Here is a 25,000-nt window from a genome sequence, read left to right as displayed (position 1 = left end):
GAAAGGCTGTGGATGTTGTTTACCTTGACTTTAGTAAGGCCTTTGACACCGTTTCCCACAGCATTCTCCTGGCGAAACTGCCTGCTCGTGGCTTGGATGGGCACACGCTTTGCTGCGTTAAAAACTGGCTGGATGGCTGGACCCAAAGAGTTGTGGTGAACGGATTTAAATCCGGTTGGCGGCCAGTCACGAGTGGTGTCCCCGGGGCTCGGTTTTGGGGCCACTCCTGTTTAACATTATTGATTATCTAGACGAGGGGATTGAGTGCACCCTCAGTAAGTTTGCAGACGACACCAAGTTGGGTGGGAGTGTTGATCTGCTCAAGGGTAGGGAGGCTCTGCAGAGAGATCTGGACAGGCTGGAGCGATGGGCTAAGGCCAACTGTAAGAGTTTCAATAAGGCCAAATGCCAGGTGCTGCACTTCGGTCACAACAAACCCCAGCAGCGCTACAAGCTTGGGGAGGAGTGGGTCAGAGAGGGACCTGGGGGTGTTGATTGACAGCTGGCTGAACAGGAGCCAGCAGTGTGCCCGGGTGGCGAAGAAGGCCAATGGTATCCTGGCTTGCATCAGAAATAGTGTGGCCAGCAGGGACAGGGAAGGGATCTTACCCCAATTACAGACGATTCTGTGATTCTGTAAACACAAAGGACATGTGAAAAAATATCAGTCAAAATCCTACTAAAATAAACTACCTTTTAGGTCAGGTCTTCCCTCCTTGTGCCCTTCTACGGAAGAGCATGGAACTACACACACCAGAAGAAAAGGATACTAGGCTAGGTACATATAAAAGAATGAATATGTCTAAGCTTTGTCCACTGCTAAATGAGAGGTTTTCTATGAGTACAGACCTATAACATAAAGTATAGGACATAGGGTCTTTACTCAAAAAAGCAAAGAGCATGTAGAGATTTTAAATTGAAAAGGCAACTGTGATTCATCATAAATTTCTCAATATATTTGCCCTGAAGGAAGAGATACAATGCAAATAGAAAATTAATTGAAAACCAACTCTTTTTCTTCAGCAGGGCCCTGGCAACTGCTCATTTCATACAAGCTGGTACATTGTTTCCTTTCTGGGAGGTCCTAAGCAATCTTACTTAAGGTAAGACAGTAGCTTCAGTGGGGAAGACTGAAGATTTCTACTTCAGTCACACAGATGCCTCCTTGAAGGTAACTAATTTGATGAAAACCTTCTGGCTTATATCCGAATATTAATAAGAAAGAATTAAAAGTTTTTGACCTAAATTCAAGCCAAGTCTCCAGACTGTTTAACACCCGAAACAATGTTGTTTGAGTGGAGTTAGTACATTCGGTGACAGTAAGAATAATTTTCTTCTTAAAGCTTTAAAGTCTTTGTATTCCTTCCTTTTCTCATTGTTTTTGCAGTCACACTAATGTAAGTACTTCAACAGCTGACACGCTCGAGTAGTAAAGTTTTGAATAGGTACCATGTATAATTAGAAGAGGAGTGAATCTGACCTTGCTGACATAAAGAAAAAGCCAGGAGAGCTATGGGTGGATACATATAAGAAAACAGATATTCAGGTTGAATATAATTATTTAGTAGAGCAGTACAAAGGTAGTTTAAAATGTATGTGTTGTTGAATGACATGGCACAGGTCAAGATCAGCCAAGTAACATCGAGCTCTGAAAAAATCAGACATCAAAATGCCAAGTCAAATTATTCAGTGGAATCACTTCTGCATTGTGGCTGGCTGTGACAACTGAGCAATTAGAAATGTAAATAAAAAGAGAACTTGCTCTTTGGCAGGTCTTAAGGGCTAAAAACACCTGTTCACAAAGCTTACAAGAGATAAATTACAACTAATAGGCAAGTTTTATAACAATTTATAAAGAATTAATCAGTGAAGCAAGCTGCTTTTATCCTAGAAATCAACACTTCTACTGATTCAAGGAATTTGCATGCAAAGCCAGTCTTCTCAATGACTCGCTCCCATGCTTCATTTGTTCCATTGCAAACTGTGAGGTCCTGGTTTGTATTCCCCAAAATATGCATGCAGAAGTGCAAACACATTATTGCACATGCCAAATGGGTAGTTACAAGTGCAATCACTTGTTGGTACAAATTTAGTCACATTGAGCACAAAACAGACCACAGTTCCTGTGTAATTACTTTGAAGCACTCATAAGCACACATTTGGCATGCAGAAATGAATTTTGAAAACTTCTTTGAATATCTTTGCCCCCTAGATGCGTAAAATCTACTATTAAGGTACATGATAATTGTTCCCCATCAGTTGTCTGAATTGTTGCATAGGCAAGTTTTGGTCATATTAAGAAATCCATACAGTTCCTTGACAAATTTCCTCTGCTAGACCAGGAGCAATATATCAAAAAAGTGTAGAAAAATAAAGATATTACTGATTTTGAGTTAGAAATAAATCATCTAGTAAATAACCTGCAATAAAGACAGGGTGTAATCTCATTCTCCAACATAGAGGCTAGATTAAAATAAACAGCACAATATCAAACAGTTAAGTTTTCAAGAAATTCATGTGAACATTCTGTTGATTTGAAGGTGCAGCAGTTCACATACACTAAGTTCCACTTGAAGAGCTTTGATTTAACAAAAGTTTCCAACTGAAACTCTGTCAAAACTGACAAAGTTCATCTGTGGTCTCTATTCAGGCAACTGTTATGAAATTACAAACTGCACTCAAAAAAGTATGGAAAAGTGAATAAATATTTCCAGGAACTATGTATAAATGTCTTAATTCTCTGTTACTCAAGCAAAGTACTAATAGGTTCTTAACATCTATTGCAAATTATTATCATGGTTACAAAGACAAGTGCGTTCAAACCTAGAAAGAAAAATTAGTGTAAATACACATCAAATAGGAAACTGTTTATAAAGGTAGGAAGGAAGCAGAAAATTTTAGAGATTCAATCAACATGGTAGACAGAATGTTTTTTACTGGAAAACAGAGGGAGAAATGAAGAGTGATTTATCAGGGCTTCCTTACATTGCAAAGTTTACTTGAACAGGATCATGAGTTGTGTATTTAGGATTGCATATGCAACAAGCTACCTTCAGAGCTGTTCCCCTGCTTCCCCCAGAAAGATGTTGAAACACATATTGTCATCCATGACCTAGGAGAGCAGCAGTCTGAAAAATAGAGCAATAAATCAGACATAAGGAAGCAAATAATCTCGTCCTGATTTTTCTGTATGAATCAACTGACAACACAAGTCTCACAGTAATTCTGAAGGTTGTGGGGCCTCATAGCAAATCTTAATAGAAAAACCTTTGTCCCCAGGCAATTTTATTTGCAGACCTTACAGTCACATGCTCCTGCAGAGAGGCAAATAATGTCATGAAAGTCCATATCCTTCTGTTTCTGATGCCACGAGATTATGAAAAAAATTGTCTCTATGAAGGGCAAAAAGAGTCTATGTAAAAATGAGCATGTCGGTAATGTTGGTAAAGATGTGTGTGCAATTAAATCACACCAACCACTCAAGCACCATTTTTACCATAGTCACATGTACATGTGGATTTGAGAAAAACCAGGAGCAGGACACCATGTGCTCCCATATAGGGTCCCTTCCTTGCTGTCTTCTTTTCCTGCTGGCTCAGGCAATTAGAAACAGCTTCCGTCTGACCCTGCCATGTTTGTGTTGAGGGAGATGAATCTTTCACCTGAATTTGATTTAATTCTTCTGCCTCGTACATGGAGAAAGCTCATAATTAAAGTTCAACACCTTCTCTTCATCAGTCTTTTAAACTGCCACAGTTTTGAGTGCTGGATTTTTGTATGAGGCATGGGTTTTTTCCCTAATAATCCCCTTAAGCCACAACCCCAGGAGCCTATTCATTGCCAGCACCATGCAGGACAATGGAAGAAAGAGGCCTCAGTTTTAACTGAGTGCTGGCCCATGTAACCAAATGGGGAGGGAAGTCGGCTATATGACCCCATGCAGGCTCCTATCATTGGCTCTAACCTTTTGCAAGTTGTCTGGATCCTTTTTCAGTACAGCAGACTAACTAATAGTATAGGTGAAACCCAATCCAGTTATGTTCATGGTCTAAAATAACTCGGGTCCGAGCCATGTGTCTTGGTCCTCTGACTATCCCTGCTTGTTTCATAAATGTCATAACTGTTACTTATTCTTGGAATTTCTTTTACTGTGAAGCAACAAGTTCCCTCCAGAACAAAGCCTGGGTGTGCCTGTGGGTCTTGACAGTTCACAGGAGGGGCTCTGACTGGATGACACTGAACAAATTTGGCTCCTTCTTCCCCATACTGTCCTCCAGACTGTTCCAGAAAGCTTTGTATGTTCATTCCTGTTCTTATGCAGCACCCCAGGACATATAATGCATATCCTCAGTAGCATGCCATAAAAACAGCGCTCTAGTGGACTCCAGAAACCAGTTGAAATGTTCTTCACAATCTGAATAGAAAAACATTGCAAAAGATAGTAAGTGAGAACATAACAACAACAAAAAAAACCCCCTACCGACCATAATACCTTAGTTCAGCATTTTGTCTCTTGCAGGGACACAAGGAACACACCTGGACCCTGTAGCCCATTCACCTCCTGTTTCCTTAGCTTCTGCAGCCACTCAATTGGGCGTAATAGAGGGTACATTCTTGCTTTTTTGTGTCTGTTAATTGACTTCTGTCTATGAATTTGCTAACTTCTTTCTAAAGTTGCCAGTGCTGTCTATCTCCATAACTCTCTGTCCAGGTCACCATACTCAATGTAAAAAAGTACTTATTTTAATGAATGACTCTGAAGTTCTAGTATTGTTGAGGGTGGTGAAAAAAGATTCTACATTTACCCTATCCACCCTTTCATGATTCCATAAATCTCCATCATACCCCTCTCCAGCCTTCTCCCTTCAAACTGAAGCACCGCAGCCCTTCCAGTCTCACAGAATCACAGAATCATTCAGGTTGGAAAAGACCCTTGGGATCATTGAGTCTGACCATCAGCCCTACTCTACACCACATCCCCCAACATCTCATCTAAACGACCCTTAAACACATCCAGGGATGGTGACTCCACCACCTCTCTGGGCAGCCTATTCCACTGTCTGACCACTCTTTCTGTGAAAATTTTTTTCCTAATGTCCAGTCTAAACCTCCCCTGTTGCAGTTTAAAGCCGTTCCCCCTTGTTCTATCACTAATCACCTGTGAGAAGAGACCAGCACCAACCTCTCTACAATGTCCTTTCAGGTAGTTGTAGAGAGTGATGAGGTCTCCCCTCAGCCTTCACTTCCTCAAACTGAACAGTCCCAGCTCCTTCAATTGCTCCTCATAGGATCTGTTCTCCAGGCCCTTCACCAGCTTTGTTGCCCTCCTCTGCACTCACTCCAGCACCTCGATATCCCTCTCGTATTGAGATGCCCAAAATTGGACACAATACTCAAGGTGTGGCCTCACCAGTGCAGAGTACAGGGGGACGATCACCTCCCTACTTCTGCTGGTCACACTATTTCTAATACAAGCCAGGATGCTGTTGGCTTTCTTGGCCACCTGGGCACACTGCTGGCTCATGTTCAGTTGCTTGTCAATTCGAACCCCCAGATCCTTCTCTTCCACACAGCTCTCCAGCCACACCTCCCCAAGCCTGTAGCGATGCAGGGGGTTGTGGTGGCCCAAGTGCAGGACCTGGCACTTGGCCTTGTTGAAGCTCATCCTGTTAACGTTGGTCCACCGATCCAATCTATCCAAGTCTCTCTGTAGTGCCTCCCTATCTTCATGCAGATCGACACTCCCACTTAACTTGGTGTCATCTGCAAACTTACTGATGATACACTCTATGTCCTTATCAAGATCATCAATAAAGATGTTGAACAGAAATGGTCCCAACACCGAGCCCTGAGGAACACCACTTGTGACCGGCTGCCAGCTGGATTTAGCTCCACTGACCACCACTCTCTGGGACCGTCCATCCAGCCAGTGCTTGACCCAGCAGACCGTTCGCTCATCCAGGCCATGGGCAGCCAGTTTTTCTATGAAAATCCTATGGGGAACTGTGTCGAATGCTTTTCGAAAATCCAGGTAGACAATATCCACAGCTTTTGCCTTGTCCAATAGTTGGGTCATCTTGTCACAGAAGGAGATCAGGTTTGTCAGGCAGGACCTGCCTTTCATAAACCCATGCTGGGTAGGCCTGATCCCCTGGTTGTCCATTATATGACTTTTAATGGCACTCAAGATGACCTGCTCCCTGACCTTCCATGGCACTGAGGTTAGACTGACAGGTCTATAGTTTCCTGGATCCTCCTTTCTGCCTCATTTGTAGACAGATGTTACATTTGCTACCCTCAATTTGTAAGGCAGCTGCTCCATCCATTGTTTATTTCAGTTGCCATTACAAACTCTTTATAACACTTATTCTGCTAATTGGGACTCAGTGCTGGAGCAGATGCACTTAGCAGTGTTGCATTTAACTGCAAGTTCTACAGCTTTCCATTATCTCATGTAAAGTTCATGTTTTGGCATTAATGCAATCTATATGATGAAACATGACACTTGAGCAGGGATGATCAGTGTCAGAGACCATGATGAGAAGTTCTGTATGGTTAGGATGAATATGCAGAAATACTAAACAATTACCTAAGCTGAAATGTATTTGAATATCTCTGAATTCCTTGAGAGACAATCAAACTCTGATCTCACATTACTTTCACTGTTGTGAAACTGTGTTGACTTTGTTAGCTTTATCTTCAAATGTATGCCAGTGTAAATTGAGAGAGGAGAGGACGATGGCCCAGGGTTTTTTGCTCCCTGTGGCCTGGCAAAATTACTGGAGAGCTGCTGGAAATGGAGGCCTGGGGAACTCTGCACAGTTTGTATCTTTGCCTTTCTCAGGTTCTACAAGGGAAAGAAAGAAGAACTCTGAGATTTACAGAAGATATTACAAATGCAGTATAACTCAAGAAAACACCTATTTTTTGCCTGTATTTTTCTCCTGCATCAGCTACCAACAGAAAGGATTAGACAGAAATGTTACTGTGGTGGATATTTGCAAGACAGCTTCCTAGAAAACCCCAAGTAAACTACTAATATATAAGTGACAGGAACATGCCAACACTGCACATAGATAAAATCAACTGATCTTATGGGTTGAGACCTCACTGAGAACATAAAATTTTCCAGGGTTGACAGAGGCATTCCTGGGGAATGTAGTGAGCTGTGATGGGCCTAATCAGAGGAGGTAGATTTAACAAAGGTTTGGGTATAGCTTTGAGAGAAAAAGCAGCTTTGGTTTTCACTCTGCTGGAAGCGTCTGGGCAGGATTGGATCTAATCACCCTCTAGATCTGATTTCACAACTCCTTCTAACATTGTTTTGTTTTTTAATCTGGAGTAATAATTAGGAAAATACATATACACATAGCTATGTTTTAAAATTTAGTAAAATACATAAATGACATGTATGCATTTACGTGTCAAAAAAGATTATCAAAAAAGAAAACCTTACTTTTTCTTCATCTCCTAGAGAGAAGAACCAGGACTTTTGCTTCAAGTGCTACTGTTCTGGTTTTGGCTGGTATAGAGTTAATTTTCTTTGTAGTAGCTAGTATAAGGTTATTTTTTGAATTTGTGCAGAAACCAGTGTTGATAATACAGGGATGTGTTTGGTATTGCTGAGCAGTGCTTACACAGAGTCAAGGCCTTTTCTGCCTCTCATCCCACCCCACCAGCGAGTAGGCTGGGGGTGCACAAGAAGTTGGGGGGAGATACAGCTGACCCCAATTGACCAAAGAGATATCCCATACCATATGATGTCATGCTGAGCATATAAAGCTGGGGGAAAGGAAAGAAGGAAGGGAGGGATGTTTGGAGTGATGGCATTTTGTCTTTCCAAGTAACTGTTATGCATGATGGAGCCCTGCTTTCCTGGAGATGGTTGAGCACCTGCCTGCCAAGGGGAAATAGTGAATGAATTTCTTGTTCTGCTTTGCTGGCATGTGTGGCTTTTTCTTCACTTATTGAACTGTCTTTATCATAACACACGACTTTTCTCACTTTTACTCTTCCAATTCTCCCCCCCACCCCACTGTGGGGGAGTGAGTGAGTGGCTTTGCTGGCTAGGGTTAAACCATGACAGCTACTCAACCACAACAACGATTGGCCTTCAGAGGAGTCTTTGTGACTTTGTAACTTCTCATCTTGACCCATCATAACAACCCTGTCATCGTCACCACAGAACAAGAAGTTATGTCATTATTTGTAACCATAGCAACAGCAGCAACAGGAGGAAGCAATTGAATTTTCTGGATGAAATCTATCCATCATCAGTTAGTGCTAAGTGCTAAAATGTTGCTATAAAGAAAAACTTGGGAAAGGAGGACAGATTTAGATTTTTTATAGCTACCATGACTTAGTGAGAAGTGTCTCTTTGCCTTCCAAAAACACAATAGTGTAAATGATAGAAAAAACGTATAAATCTGGTTAACTTTTTACTACCTCAGTCACCTGAGCAGTAGGTATAAATGAATTTTCTAGTTATTTCACAGCTAAAAAGTATCAGGAGTGCTGAGTTTTCAAAATTTTTGTGATTTTATTTCAGAACTAGAATTTGCATGATTTTTCTATCTTTATACTATTTCACTGTCACAGAACTTCACAGTTCTACCAAAGATTTTTAAAAATGGGTTATCACAGTGAAACTCTTTTAGTGATTGTTTGGGAGAAAAAATACCTTCAGCTGAAACATCACTAAAAATATGAAATCAAATAGTAATAATCATCTGGTCACTAGCTGATTTTTTTTTTTTTTTTTTTTTTTTATTTTCCAGGCAGTGTTTCAAGTAGCCACAGTAACACAAATTAAAATGCATATACATTCAACATCATCTCACAGAAGTTCTAAAATATTCACTAATCTTTAAAGTAATTTGTCCAGTATTCTTACCATTAGTCTACCATCTTCCTTCAGGAATGATTTATAGAAGGCTTCTCTAATTAGGCAAAAAGGATATTATCAAATCACTTAGGAAAAATCTTGTAGATAAAGGAGGTAACAGAAGATTAACCATTTCAATTAACCATTAACCAAGATCATCATTTATTAGTCACATATGGCTCTTGTATTGCACTGATACGGCCTTCCTAGAGACACAGAAGGTATTCATCTTCAGTCACGCTACACTTGCAACAGCAGATCTACCTGAGTAGTCTTTTTAAATCTCACAGCTTTAAATATATTCATTTCTTCCCAGAGATATAGACATGCAGTTCTTGTTGAATGTAGTTCTTGTATTTCATAATTATGATTTCTCAGACCCTTTTTGAGTGTCCACATAATGCTTGCTGTAAGAGCCACTGCACTGGCACAGTCTATCAGTCCATCCAGACGTAGTGTGTCTGACAGAGAAGACATCTGGGGAGGAATGTCTGAACTGAGAAAGTATATAGTGAGAATGCTTCCACAGTGGGTGCTTAATAATAGCAATCATAGGCATGTTCTTATTTGGCCTCAAGATCTTTCCTCCAGATCTGGCCTGGTGCAGATGTTGTACTCAAGTCAGAGGCATAATTTTGTCCCTGTTTTATGTACTATTAAATATATATATGTAATTAGTGCAGTTAAGAGCATTTGCAGTATAGAGTATATAACTCATTCATTTTGGAAATTTTTCTGACATTGTCATATTGTATGTCCACCACCCATTTCACAGTGGAACAGAACCATCTCTCCCCAAAATGTCATTTTGTGGTTCTCAGAAGGAGGGGGTTTTGATTTCCACCAGATTGGTTTACATTTGCATCCTGTGTGGCCATATTTCAAATTGAAAACATATGACACAGATATTCCATGGCTGAGAATACTTTACCTTCCCTCTACATCATGTCCCATTCCTCAAAGGTAAAATACAAACTCACAGCTAATCTGCCAACCTTTCCACTATAACAGAGGTAGTGTTTTATCTACACAGTTCTTCCTGTTCCAACTGGTATTGTTACTTATTTACTTTAAGACAAATGTCAGTGCTTAGGTTAAAATTATCTTATCGGCATTCACAAATGAGTAAGACTTTATGCAACTTAAAACTGAAGTCAGTCTCAAGAAACAGATATCCATCTGCATCTGGATAAAATGCTGACAATCCCTCAAAATAACTAGGTAAAACCCATGAAGGCACAATAATACAGAAAGTGGAGGGAGAAGGTAGAATAGTATATGACACTGACCAGCAGAAGGTTGACATAGTGTATTCCTCTGGTTCTCTTCAAACGATGGTAGACTACACTAAAAACCTATCTGTCCTTTTAACAAAAGGCTCACCAGACTGAACAGGATGTTCTTTGGCTTCCTATTTCCTCCTCTACTGCTGCACTTTGAAAAGGAGCTGTCCAGCAAGAACATGGAATGATAATAAAAATAATCAAAAAAACATCAAAGGGAACCAGGAAAAGCTTTCCGTTACCTGCAGACACTATCAAGAGAAGACAAGTGAACATGGGTTTATTGCTTTTCCAGGAGAGGTATCTGTATCATGAACATACCTGCTAAAGATGTACTGAAGAAATCCGCTGTCTCCCACTCAGAAAACTCATATAAGTAATTTTTCTTCACGTTGACAACAGATATATCAGAGAATTTTAAGTCATGTCTAATGTTGTTTGTTGTCTGAGTGATGATGAAAGGAGCTGCAAGGTTAGTGGCTCACTATGGTACATCTGTGGACACAGAACAATAATTATGTTACTTATAGGGTTCTAATTGCTTGTTCATTGTCATAAAAAAGAAACAGAAGATCAAGAGCCTAAATATATGTCTATATTAAGGGACTGATTGACAATCCATTAAAGTCAAGAGGGAGGGGATACATCTCACTATAGTGTGGACTTCTATATTGAAACTTCTGGCCATGATCTCTCTTCATAGTCAATAGAGGGAAGGTCAATAAAGTCAAAAGACTTTAAGGTGTAATTCCTCTCATCCTAAAACAGACAGCAGCTTTTGGTCAGATCAATCCAGCTCTAAACTTTATTGACTTTATTGGCATTGACTATAATAGGATAACTAGCTCAGACACAAACTATAGTGTGGATATCAAAAACTAGATAAGGCAATTTCCACCAGGGGATTTTATGTCATCTACAATGTGCACTGCCAGAATCTTTGTTTGGAAAAAAGATAGCCAAAAAGATGAAGGAATGAGTCAAATCAAAAGAAATCATAAGATAAGAAACCTATATCTTAATTGTTATCTGCTGTTGAATATATTATTTTATTTGGTTTGTCTTCTATTTTACCAGACATTTACTTTGACAGGACTTTATGGCTAAGGTCTCTATTCTAAGAGGTAAATCTGATGTCAGGGGAACATTTCTATGACACAGGATGAAAGGCACAGCAATCAAAGTGAGAGATAGAGACCAGTCTACAAGACCCTAAAGGCTTCCACAACATGTTAACCCACCTAAAACAGTATGGGCAGTACTGAAAAGGGACATTATTATAACCTCCTGTTGCTGATTTTTTTTTTTTTTTTTCAGCATTGACACTACAGTCATTCTCTTCATTTGATTAATCACAAAGGACAATATTTTCATGCCTGGAACCAGGCCATATTTTTACTGTATGTTTTTATGATATTTACACAGCAGTTGGAATTAAAGAAGATTGTCATTAGAGATCCATTCCAGAATTCCATTAGATAAACAAGAAATTATCTGGGCTGATTAAGTTCACCTTGACAAAAGGGTCAATGTCTGAGGCATCATCTGCTGACAATTCATATCCACAGACTTCAAGGGGAATATTTGTTGGTAATTAACTTCAACTTGCTTCTAGGATAGGAATTTAAGGGTTTTACTTTGGCTTCATTTTTCAGACCAAGCATCTAAATTTCACTGGCTTCTGAAAGAGGAGAGCATACGTAAGGCACAATGTTACTGCAGTTCCTTGGAATATGAACAGTGGTTTTGTGACTTTCAAACAGCTGTATGGATTCCTTGAACCACTCGCACAGTCAGTCTAAAATAATACTTGTCCACTCTTACTGGAAAAAAAGATAAACAGTCATGGAATTCAAAACATATATCCATCATGTACCCAAAATAGGTTGGATAATTCCCCTGAACCTTGTTACATTCATTTAACCAAACAGTAACAGAATTTACTCATAGTTTACCAGATCTTAATATGGCAAAAAAATGAGTTATGTGTTCCACATTCAGTGGAGAGGCAGAAAGAAAATTCACCTGCATACGTACACCTATACACTCTTACATATTTTTTTCCCCCCCAGAAAATAATTTTTTTAGACTGAGAGTTGGCACCTGAGCCATACTATAAAGCATAGTTAGGGATTTCCAAGATCCTTTTAAAGAGTCAGAGTATTTTTTGATTGTCTGTACTAGAGTGAAGATTCATCCTTGAGAATGAGAGGAAACTAGGACAGTTTTGGGGGTGGATTAGTCTTAAATTCTATGCTGCTAAAAAATGCATTGGTTATAAAATTGCATAAGCCCACATGCATTCTGAGAGCAAGAAACCTGACTTCCTTTCTGTGCTGATCTCTCAGCCCACAATCAGTTTCCTTAGCAAAAACAGTATATCACAAAACTCTGTTGTGTCTATCAGAACAGACCGTGGGATAACTTTACAGTTGGAACCATCACAGAGCTGTAATTGGCAGCTGATGGCTCTCACCGTCTTGTAGGAGGCATTCAACACCTTCCCAGACTGGATTGTTCACAGTTTAATTTCTATGTGGGAGTCTACCAAGCATTTGCACTAGTAGAAAAAGTTAATATATTTATATATCGTTTATTTAAGATGGCATCTGAGGCCTAGCTGAATCTTAAGTCACTCTTATACCTACTTTCATTGCTGGCCTGAAAGACTTTGAAGAAGCTCAAGTGAAATGACTGAAATCAGAGGAAGTCATTGGATCAGACAGGATTAAAAAGGCCTAGGACCCATTTGACTTCTATTATTGCCTAGTACCTTGACCCACATAGTGTGCCTAGAGGAGGGTTTCAAAGCTTTGTAAAAATCTGGCTTCTGTATCATTCCTGGATTGTTTCCAGCAACAAATATTAGAAGCTCAACATGATCTTTCCTCTTGGCAATATTCAGCTAAATGACTGTCTGCTCTCAACTTCACTGATGTAAATCCAAGGCAATGTCACTAAACTTGGAGGAAGAAATTCAGTTCTGTTTCTTCAACTTCACTGACTTCAAGGGACTTGTATCTGTAAGTCAGGGCATAGACCAGGCACTCCCCACTCTTTTCAGATTGGCATTAAGATGACTGAATTCAAATTTGGCCCATAGTCATGTCATCACTTCAAAACCATCCTATCCAGAGAAATTAGGTCAAGTTCTTGGTATTGCTTCAGATAATTGTTCTTTCTTGACAAATTTTGTCTTCATATCCATGACATATGTTTCCTTCTACTGTGTGGGCTGCTGAAGGTATTAAATCAGAAGTCAATATAGAGAACAATTTTTAGTAAAATATAGAAGTTTGAAAAATATAAAACTCTCAGGACAAAAACTAAAAGGAGAGGTTTTAACATAGTTGTCATCTAAGCAAGTACATAAGCAAGTAACTTGTTCAGTCATGACTCCTGCATGGAAAACAGTGGACGTAACGATTCCAATAGATATAGAAAACATACAAAGGAATGTTAGGCAAGGGCACCTGTAGACAGCATATCTGAAGGGAAAAGCAATGTAGAAGTAATAGTGTCTCTAAATGCAGTGCCAGATTTCCCACAGACTTCAGGGCAAGCAAGTCTTCTGTCTCATCGTTGATGGTCACAGATTGTCCAGAACTTAATTTTTCATTATGTCCTCCAACATGATAATGACAACAACTAAATTTTTTTTAATGTTTTGTTTAAGGTTGCATAAGCAAATAATAACTTGCTGGAGTTCAGAGAAGTAACAGTTAGTTTTACCACTTTCAGGTAGTCTTCTTCTGTCATGCAGAGAAAGTGTCATAAATCAGTTTCTGTATTAAAAGTGAGTGAATAAGTACACCAAACAACAAGGAAATCCACAGTATTATTCCCTTTGCTTTGCTATGAGTGAGCCTCAGGAAGCCACCCACTCTGCTGTAAAGGTTTTTGCTGGAACCACACAACTCATCATATCAGAGGGAAAACCCATCTTTGTGTGATGGGTTTTGCTACTACAGTTCATCTGCCCGCATGTTTGATCTGTTACTGTTTAATTTTCCTGTCATGGTCTTGCCAGGAATGTACTCACACTGTTCAGAAATTGGTCTTTCCTGGCCTTTTAGAGACATGTGACTCATTTCCTTTCCACAGTGACTTCTCTTATCAAAAGTGTAAGCAGAAATAAAGCAGTTATCTTGGATCATCAGTGATTTGCATATCTCTGTTAATCATTTAACACTGAAAATCTATGCCAAAATATTCAAAATATTCATCAACTTCAGTGGGATTTGTTACCCTTTCAACATCTTTGAAAATCGTGCCAATTTGGGGAACTGGACTACTGACAGAAGAGCCAAAGTTTGGGATCCAGTTCTTAAAGTTCTGGCCTTCGTTAATCCTATCAGGAAAAAAAAATCAGGAAAAAACAATAACAGTATATTTTGCCCAAGAACTATTTGTAGCCATATCAGTTAGGTAATGAGAGACATTGTCAACAGACCACTAAGCTGACCTAGTATAATTTCAGCTTAGCTGATTGGCATTTAAGAGCTTTGATGATCACTTGCTGAAAGCTTGCCACGTTATCTGTGTGTCATGCTGTCCTGTTCACAGGGTGCATAAGTATTTCTCAGGCTCACCTTCGAAGATGAAAAATTGAAACTACAAATTCTCTGTGAGAGGCTCAGTGTAATAAATGTGATCTGTGATGTTCTGGTCCCAAGCAATGGCTACAGGCCTACATCCCTGACATGGACAAAGAGACACAAGGAGACTCTGGACAAGTCCTTTGTGCTACAGAGAACAGGATAACATGATGTAGCGACAGTGCTGCTTTTAATATCCTGATCAAGAAGCCTTCATGAATCATAGAATCATAGAATGGTTTGGGTTGGAAGGGACTTCAAGGATCATCTAGTTCCAACACCATTGCCATGGGCAGGGACACCTTCCACTAGAACAGGTTGCTCAAAGCCCTGTCCAACCTGGCCTTGAACACTTACAGGGAAGGGACATCCACCACCTCTCTAGGCAACCTGTTCCAGTGCCTCACCACCCTTATAGTGTAGAACTTCTTTCTTACATCTCATCTCAGTCTACCCTCTTTCAGTTTAAAGCCATTACCCTTTGTCCTATCACTACATGCCCTTGTAAAAGTCCCTCTCTGGCTTTCCTGTAGGTCCCCTTCAGGTACTGGAAGTCTGAAATAAGGTCTCCCCAAAATCTTCTCTCCTCTAGACTGAACAACTCCAACTCTCTCAACCTGTCCTTATAAGGCAGGTGTTCCAGCCCCCTGATCATGTTCATGGCCCTCCTCTGGACTCGATCTTCAACAGGTCCAGGTCATTCTTATGTTGGGAGCCCCAGAGCTGAACACAGCACTGCAGGTAGGGTCTCATGAGAACAGAGTAGAGGGGGAGAATCACCTCCCTCAACCTGCTGGCCACACCTGCAGCCCAGGATATGATTGGCTTTCTGGGCTGTAACCACACATTTCCAGGTCATGTTGAACTTCTTGTCAACCAACACCCCCAAGTGATTTTCTGCAGAGCTGCTCTCAATCCACTCATTGCCCAGCCTGTAGTTGTGCTTGGGATTGCCTCAACCCATGTGCAGGACCTTGCCCTTGGTCTTGTTGAACTTCATGAGGCTTGCATGGGCCCACCTCTCCAGCCTGTCCAGATCCCTCTGGGTGGCACATCCCTTCCCTCCAGTGCGTTGACCGCACCACACAGCTTGGTGTCATCAACAAACTTATTGAGGGTGCACTCAACTTTTCTACATTTCTACTATGCTCATGATCATAATATTTCTGTTTTCCCTTCCAAGCATAAGGAAATCCAAAGATAAATAAAGTAATGTAAAAACTGCTCAGGCTAATTTTTCCTATGCACATGAGAGTGGAATGAATATATCATTTGGGCGGGAAGCTGGGCCAAGAAAAATGCATTTAGACCCAAGGATCCTCCACACCTCATATTCCCATTGTGGGAGACTTTGATCAGAGTACTCTGCAACTGTGTCCACGTTGCTCTCCACACACAAAGGCAGCTCAGTTTACCTCTCGCTGTGCTCCTGGTAGCTGACACGTGTGATCTGAGATTTTCCCAAAGGGACAGAGAGGATGGAGTAAAGCTGATCAGAACTGTGCTGCCCTGGCTTTGTTTTATTCATGGCTATTGCATGATGCAGCTTTGTGGGGCTCTTCTTGTTCTCCCCATTTTTTCCCCTGGGGTCCTTTGGTCATGCCAATCATTTAAAGAGAGGATAAAGACAGCTACATAAAGGCACAGTAAGGGAGGGGTAGTGTGCCCTCAAGCTACTTTGCCCAGCCACAGACAATTTTCCCCATACAGTTTTGCTCCTCTAGGCATGGTGGAATATGCTTTGATTTTCCATCCTTTCTGAACTCATTATCATCTGAAGTCAGTGACATTGGTACAAATTAACACCTGGTCTCTGTTTCTAACGAGGAGAAAACATACCAGGTGGACATTTAGAAAAATCAATTCCCATGATAAAGCCAAGGATATTAAAAAGAGAGAGAGAGAAAGAAACACACAAAGATTACAGAGTGCAGCTCTCCCACAGAAGCAGACAGAGTGGCAGCCAGCCATTGTTCCGAAAGGCAGCATCAGCACCAAGAATCAGATGACTAAGCTCCTGATAATGAATGAAATATTTTTACTATGCTGAAAAAATTCTGGCACTGCAGGAAGACTCAGGATAAAGAAAGCAATTTGAAGGGCCTTTCTGAAGGACACCATCAGATACCCTTCTGCTCCAAGAAATCCCAGTATCCTGAAGAGAAGCAATGGTTCTGGGTTTTAGCAGGGGTAAAATGTTACAGGCTTAAATTAGCATGGACTTAATGAGAACACACATGAATAACATTCTCTGTTAAATGCCATCAGTTTTGTTGCAAGAGATGTGATGCAGTGCTGATCAGGGTTCAAGCTGTCTTTGAAAAGGCAGGAGAGCCTGGGTATCCCTGAGTCTTTCATGCGAACAAATGGCTGCTTTGTCTTGAAGTGTTACTCCCTAATCAGCTGCTCATTGTCACACCTCTGCTGAAAGGTGGGGAGGCCATGCAGCGCTGGAAGGGAACATAGTGCCTACAGCTCAGCTGCTGTCATTCACAGTCTGGTAGCTCAGCACAAACCCACTTTGTTACAGAGCTGTGGAGTGGTAAAATCTCAAATGAAGATTCACTAGCATTCATATTCTCACTTGTCTTACTATCACATCTGACCTCTGCTATCCCATCCAGAGGTAATATGTGTCATGGATGTACCTTTTATGGGACCCAATATGTCGCACTGCTGGCAGTGTGACCCTACGCTAGGTAAAAAGAAGACAGTGACTATTGGTGAAGACCATGCCGCCTCTCAATGAAGACCATTGAAAGGGGGTATTCATAAGTCAGTGTTATGTCTGACAGTGTCAGCAACATTTGACTATACTGGAATTATGGAAAGCTATTTCAGCTCACCCTTACAAAAATGAAAGAAATATAAGGAAATTATAAGGTTTAGATGCTCATATATAAAGTCATACATACATACATACATACATACATATACGTCTATGTTGAAAAATTAAGGTTCTATATACTCTATGGTAAGAAAATGCTAGCAAAGGAGAATGTTTTACAATGTGAACTGAGCTTTAAAATGTGGGGTTTTTTTCTTCTGGAAAATAGCTTCTGATCTAGAACCCCTTCATTAAAATACACAAGATTTCCCCCTTAATCTTGCATATTTCAACTTGCGGGCTACAAAGTTTACAATGCTACTGCAAATAATTGGTTCTTTAAAAACTTACTATGCCACATCATCTGAGAAGAAGAGTTATTGGAAATCTTTTTTAAAACAAACCTTCCCTTCAATACAGCCCAGCATGTAGACAGGTTAGATATCAACTTGGGGTTCTGGAGGCAACAGCACGATTAGGACTGAGTTATCATATAATTCCACCACACAGACACCTAATTCCCTCCAAAAATCAAAACTAGTCAGGACTGAGACTCTAGTTCAAGGTTTGGTCTCGTACCTGCAAACTAGGATATCTGCTCTACTGGTTTAGTGAAGTCATTTTAAGTAGTGTAAACAAAGTTGGGATCAGGTTTAGAGGTCAAAATTTGTTCCCATTTCCTAGCAATTCTATTCCTTTTTATTCTGAAAACTGGGTAAGTCCAAACAATATTTGATTTCTTGCATTAAATATCAAACCCAAAGTCCAAGGCTTCAGTGGGCACACGGCATCTACAAAGCCTTAATTAACTGCTATGAAGCTTTGAAGCTCCGTTGTGCAACTATTAGCTGATCTTATTTAGCAAACAGTGCTGTAGGCCTATGTGTTGTTTGTGACTGAGCAGGTGATGATTTTCTCTTCGCTGCCACCAGTCAAGGACTTTCCACTACCAGGACCCAGTCTCCAGCTCTGGGGTCAGAGGTCCAGGCTATAGCAGGGGAAAAGGGAAATGTTATCTCCATTGATTTCTAGTTCAAAGAAAGCTTTTTGCTTTCACACTTTGAAAAACACAGGCTATCAGACCATCTCACAGCCAGGTTAATAGTAGGGTTTGTTGTATTTCATGGCTAACATGATTGTTATGTTTAGTCCTTGTAGGAATAGAAACTGTTCAGATGGCAATTCCCTCTCTGTATTCTCTAAATTCCTTTCCAAATCTATAGCCTGCTAACACTGGCGAGATTGTTTTCACTGACCCACAGACTTAAAAACAAACTCTTAGGTCCAGTTTTTCCTTACAGATGGAAGCAATTGTATACACGAGGCTACTGTATAGTGACAAAGGGTAGTAAGTTATTTTGCTTACTTTCAAATAAGATGTTGTATTTTAGAGACAAGCTTTAATGAACCAAATAGTACATGCACATCCTGGTTTGGTTTATGAAACTCCATCTTCTTGTGATCATAATTTGATGAGCAGATGGTAAGAAGTATCTATTTATGAAAAGATACTGTCAGGCCCCAGAATGTATTAAACATGACACTGGTACTGAAAGTAGAATAAGGCTCCAGTATACCTGAGGATGACTTCACAGGAAGGGGAACAGGATACAAACTAAGGGAGGTTAAGGGATTACTGCTCTGATTATAAACACTAGATTACTCACAGCAAGAGAGACTCAGCCAATTCCAGTAAACAGAGGAAGAGGATGGATGCTGCAAGAAAGAGATGACAAAAATGATTCTGCAGTGTTTTAGGCATCTCTGAATTTTGTGGATTTCACTGTAAGCCCAATTTCCAAAGGAAATTAATAAATGCTGCATCCTCATAGAAGATCTTTCACATTTATCAGTGGGGGTTTGCTCTTCCATTCCTTGTAGACTGATCAACATGAATGCTGTCACACTGTCCCTGTGGAGTCCAGTGAAGATAGGATGCACCCGTTGTAGACTTACTACCAAAAGATTCTTGAAGTCTCAGGAGTCATCCAGCCCCAGTTGAAATCCACCCAAATGTGGCATCTGGACCAACCTGAAAGAATCTTGAAAGGAACACAAATAATGGCTAGGATACATAATCATATTGAGAAACTGTTTGGAAAGGGACACATTTTCTGATTGCTGTGTAAATGGTCCCAAGACTTGCATAAAATCACTAGCTAACATGACTGCACAAACCCTTTACTAGCAAAGACAAATAAGATAAGGATTTTCTGTTCTCTTGCCATTAAGTCTTTGAAGCAGTGGCATTCTAGACAAACCAAGTTTTGCTTAACCTCCTGTTACAGATGAAATAAATATGCATAGAAGGAAAACACATAAAGTTACTATGTTTTAACTGTAGGGAGAAAAACAGTGTGAGAGAGGAAAAGACCATCACATACAACTCATAATGTTTTGTATTTTTCAGTGTCTGTGGTCTGGCAGCCATTTTCAGAGATTACAATTATTACAAGGAAACAATGAATCTGTCTCAGAAAGGTTAGAGAGTATAAGAAGTAAAAGGCTAACGTTTTAAAATGAAGCTAGGCCTTTGGCATTCACATCAGTGAATTACCAAGTAATACACGCTTCTGAAACCATGCCAGCCTGCATTGTGGCTCCTTATCTAGCTGAAATAGAGCACTGTTATTGTGCTTTTTCTAATGGGAAGAATACCTTTTCATACCTAGAAGGCACCTCAGAAAATGATCAGGCAGCAAATTTAACAAGCCAGAGGAATCTTTTGTTTTGCGCAGCACATAATGCAGTTGTGGATGTGGAGCACAATGCACTGAATAGGTTGAAAAGGGGTTTGGCAGATGCATAAAGGAGAGGCCCACTGTGGGTCATTGAACATGATTATTGGGAGAAATCTCCAAAGCTGCTGACTGTTAGAAGAAACCATATTCCTCACATCCTTTCCTATAATGTTCTCCAGTGACCAACATGAGGGTCACGACACTGGGCTAGGTGAAGTCTGTCTTGTGTTCACCAGTTGTGCTGCTACCTCCTCTGCTGCTCCTTGTCTTGTAGTTCATGAAGAAAATTTTGAAATGCCATCTCTCAGTTCAGGGACTGCCTCTTCCTCTGCTCCTGCACTGATGTAGGCACAAGAGAGATCCATTTCTCTGGTCTTCAACCATTATCCAGTCCACATGGTTAAGTGCGTCAGTTCATCATAGCTGCTAACTTCACAGTTTATCTATAGGGTGCTCTTAGCTGCAGCTTCTCAGGGTAACATATTTCCTCCTTACTACAGAGAAGCAAAGGGAAAATATGTGAAAAAAGAGGAAAGGGAACAGATTAAAACATGAGAAGCAAAGAACTGAGGGAGGTGAAATGGGCAGAGTTCTGTAAGAAGCAGACTGGTATTTGTCTCCTCAAATACATATCATAAAAGCCAATGCTTTAATAAACTTGCATGATTGATAATGGTGAAGCAGGTTGCTCTGGTCAACACTGTCTGGACCACAGGACTGTGATATTATTTGTATTGGAAGACAGGGCTGTAGATGGAAAACAAAAACTTGCCTAGCTTCTTGCCTCATCTTAAAATACGGCCACTGTCCCTGGGGGTATTTGCACTCCTGACATGCAGCAGTTGTCCAAACCCCCCTCAGATCTGGGTAGCCACACCAGGAATGACAGCACTGTGCCTGCCAGCACGGTGCTCCCACATGGACCATTAGGATTTCTTGTGATGCAGTGCTGCTTCTCAAACTCTGAGATGTGGGATGGTTCTGGGGGATGCTCAGAGCTTAACTGATGTAGCTGGTGTCCTTCCAGCAAAGAAAACAGGTTGTCAGACTGAGTGAGAACTAAATCAAGCCTTTGAGTTGCACGTCTTACTATGCACAGCTGAGGTGACTTTGGTGGATGGGTGAGAGAAAGGGGTGAAACACCAAGTGTAAGAGTCCATATTAACTCTGGAATGAGTGTATTACCTAATGGAATAGTCTGATCTCTGATTTTCTGTAGGTCACAAACTCCTTCTGAGGTCAGGGCAAACCTCATCGTGGCACTAGTATTGTTGTGCTGCTACAGAAAATTGATGTATTGTCCACAGTACTAAGTCTATTTTCTCATATGATCTGAGACAATCTACACTTTCATTGGTGTTCCTGAGAAAACAACTTACTACTGTCATCTCAAACTTTGACAAGCATGAATCAGTCCCTACCCCAACCCAAGTGAAATATTTTCTGGTTTGGTTTCTGTTGGGACTTTTGTATTTTGCTTAGTGAAGACTGAATATAACATAGAACCACACATTGATACAGGTCACAAACCCCCTCAAGCTGGCATTCATCATATGCCTGGCGGTAAAGTAGATGAGATGTGTCTTTGTCAGAGACATGGGGCCAATGAAATGAAATTATTCAACTCCCGGTTTAGACTATCTGTGATTGAACTTGATTCTAGCATGGAGGAAAACAAAACCTTATTTCAATAAATGTCATAAAACCAGTGAAATACCTGGGCCTGAAACTTGTGGTTTCTAGTTAGCATTTCAGCAGACCCATCTCCTAGGATACATGAGAATGATAAAAAAGCTTCATCCTTGTGTTTTGCTCCCTCAAAATGAGGTGAATGTTGGATTTCAAGTCCACAGTGAAACTGCCTGCAGTAGGGGACCAATCCACATTACTTCACGGCTGTGACTTCCTCCCACTGGAGCTATCTCAAGTCACCAACTCCTATAAGGAGTCACAAACTGGAGTTTTGTCCAGGTCTGGTCTAAGTGGAAAAACCTACCTCTTTTTTCTTATTCATCTGTTTAAAAAAAGATAATCCACTGCTACTTTCAGAACAAACCATGTTTGTTTATGAGTCAGAAGCTAATAAATGCCCTGCTTTTTATGTACTCATAAGCTTCCCTGGCCCTCTGTACTGCAAAGCTCACAATGTGCTGGTTCAGGATTGAGCTGGGAAGGCAATTAAGCAAGTTAATACCTTCTCTCAAAAACCCACTGCAGAAGAAAAATGCAAATAAATACCAGAAACCTTATATTTGCTGCTAAATACAGAGGAAATTTTTGATATTTTGCATCCCTTTAGTGGAGGTAAAAGAGTCACAGAGGGTGCAAACAGGAGTTTTTAATTCACGATGTACAACATCCAAGTTATACCATAGTATCTGCATTTTTCCCCTGTTCCTTGACCCCAGGTCAGGTGGTATAACTTTTGTTTGATATCTCAGTCTTGAACTCAGACAAAAATGATGCTGATGTGCAACAAAATTGCTTAGTAGAAGGTAAAGAGTGTCTCAGCACCAGAGACTTCATGGCTTTCCTTCATGCTTCCAGATAGGGACCTGGGTCCAAAAGGAGTGGGGAAAAGGAAGATAAAGAGGTCTTCGTGCAGGAGTCTTTGTACAGAAGGTTTATATTCTTCTTTCAAATTAATTACCACACATGCATACATACGTACTCACAATGATGTCTCTGATCCATGGCCAAAACATCTCTTCAGACTTCTCCACAGTCCATCCTCTTCGTTATCTCCATTAATCTCTGTCCCTGCAAATTTTTCTCCATAGTTACCATTCTATTTCTTTCTCCTCATCTCTCAGACATTTTTTGGAGGTAATGGAGTGATACAAATTAGGTGCTGAAGGTAACAAGGTGATACGAATTAGGTGCTCTCATTCCATGCTACATATTTCTCAGTAAGATAAGTAAAAGTTGTCCCTGCCTGAACAACTATTCTCATAGCAGGATGAGCCACTCTGCACTCTGCCTCGTGACAACTTTAGATCAAGCTCATCCTTGGGGTACATCTGATGCCAGAGAGCTAGGAAGAGTCAGTCGGGGCTTTGCTTACAGAATTCAAGGCTCCAGCTGTGGCTTTGGCTGCTGCTATAACCTACTTACCATAAGGAAGTTATTTCTGCTGGGGACTGGAAGCAGGTTAGGTAAGCAGCAAATTTGCTGTTGGCGTCAGAGTGAGCTATGCGAGCTTTATATCATTTCAGAGTTTTCCTCCAGTGAGGAGATTCTCCATGTGGGTCTTGCAGTCAGTTGACAGCTTTGCTTCCTAAAGGAGCAGCTCCAATTGAGAGTTTCCCTTTATAATTATACTATCTTTGTTCATTTTCCCAAATCTGAAATAATTAGGCTAGGCTAATAAAAATGCTTTATGCTGTACACAAGGAAATCCCATGTCCCACCTCTCCTTCCCTGAAGGTATTTCCCCCACTTCCTCACACCTTTCCTGCTCTCCCCTTCTTTTCTTTGTGTTTAGTTTTGAGAGATAGGAACCCACTACTTATTTTGCAGCATCCTCATTTTCTGCCAAAATCCTTATTTCCATTTTAGTTGATCCTACTTTTCTTCGGTAAGTGTTTCTTTACCTCAGCTTCAGTGAGCTATGAATACTTTTTACCAAGTGCAAGTTCATATTTTCCCTTGATTTACTGGCAGTAAAATATTGTCTGATCAGATGTCTTAGCACAATGCTATTCTCATCTAAGGATGACATTTTTACCTTTCAAAGAAAAACAGAGCTTCACTTGAAGATAAAAAGGCAGAGAGCTGAAGAATGTAAACAGAGTTTAGATTCTCTTATCACAGTTAAAGAAGAAAAAAATACCCCAAACTATTTTAAACAGAGGCCCTATATAAGGAAGTCTGCAAAACCACTTCCCATTTCATAGGACAGGATATGCCAAAGAAATGATACAGCTTGGCACAAATAACAAAGATAATTTCAACTTTATTTAAATACTACAAGGATGTTTAAAGACATCTCAGGACATAAATCCCATTTTGATTACATTCTTTAGCTTTTCTTTAATGTTCATCTTTTTTCTGGGTAGAAGGGGAAACTAGGAGGATAGTCAAAACTTGTGGTTTGTAAAAATTATGAGCATCCTGTAAGCAGGTCTGGAAATTAAAACCTTACATTTCTTCCCCATGCAAGCCTAGAGAAGGAAGTCAGCATGTAATCTTCTCCCTTTTACTTTACTGAAACCCTTTTATCACTCATGGCTGACCTGGAAGATGAGAGGTAATTTAAACTCTAATTGTCTCAGTAAGAGCCAAGCAAAGAAAACACAACTATATTAAAACAAACAGTCTGCAGTCACTGAATCTATCCTCTGTCAGACTTATCACCCTGGGGACACCAATGGATGGGTCAGAATTCAGATATTGTAGGCTGGGATCACTGATGAGAACAGCCCCTACTGGCTACTAAACAATTGGGCACCCTCAAATCTACACAGCCGTGCACATATCCTCAGCTGATGGAAATCAGCACTTCTCTGCAGGAGTCAATAAAGAGATATCAATATTCAACAGCTGGGAGTCTGGCCTATATGATTTTCAATTTGAGTTAAGCTCAGGATTCACAAGTGCTGAATCCAAAACCAAGGCATGAGATGTCCCTCAGGACTTTGCCATTTGTAAGGGTTAGTAAAAACCAC

Source organism: Strix uralensis, chromosome 1, assembly GCF_047716275.1.
Source record: "Strix uralensis isolate ZFMK-TIS-50842 chromosome 1, bStrUra1, whole genome shotgun sequence".
NCBI lineage: Eukaryota > Metazoa > Chordata > Aves > Strigiformes > Strigidae > Strix > Strix uralensis.
This window is presented reverse-complemented; position numbering follows the sequence as displayed.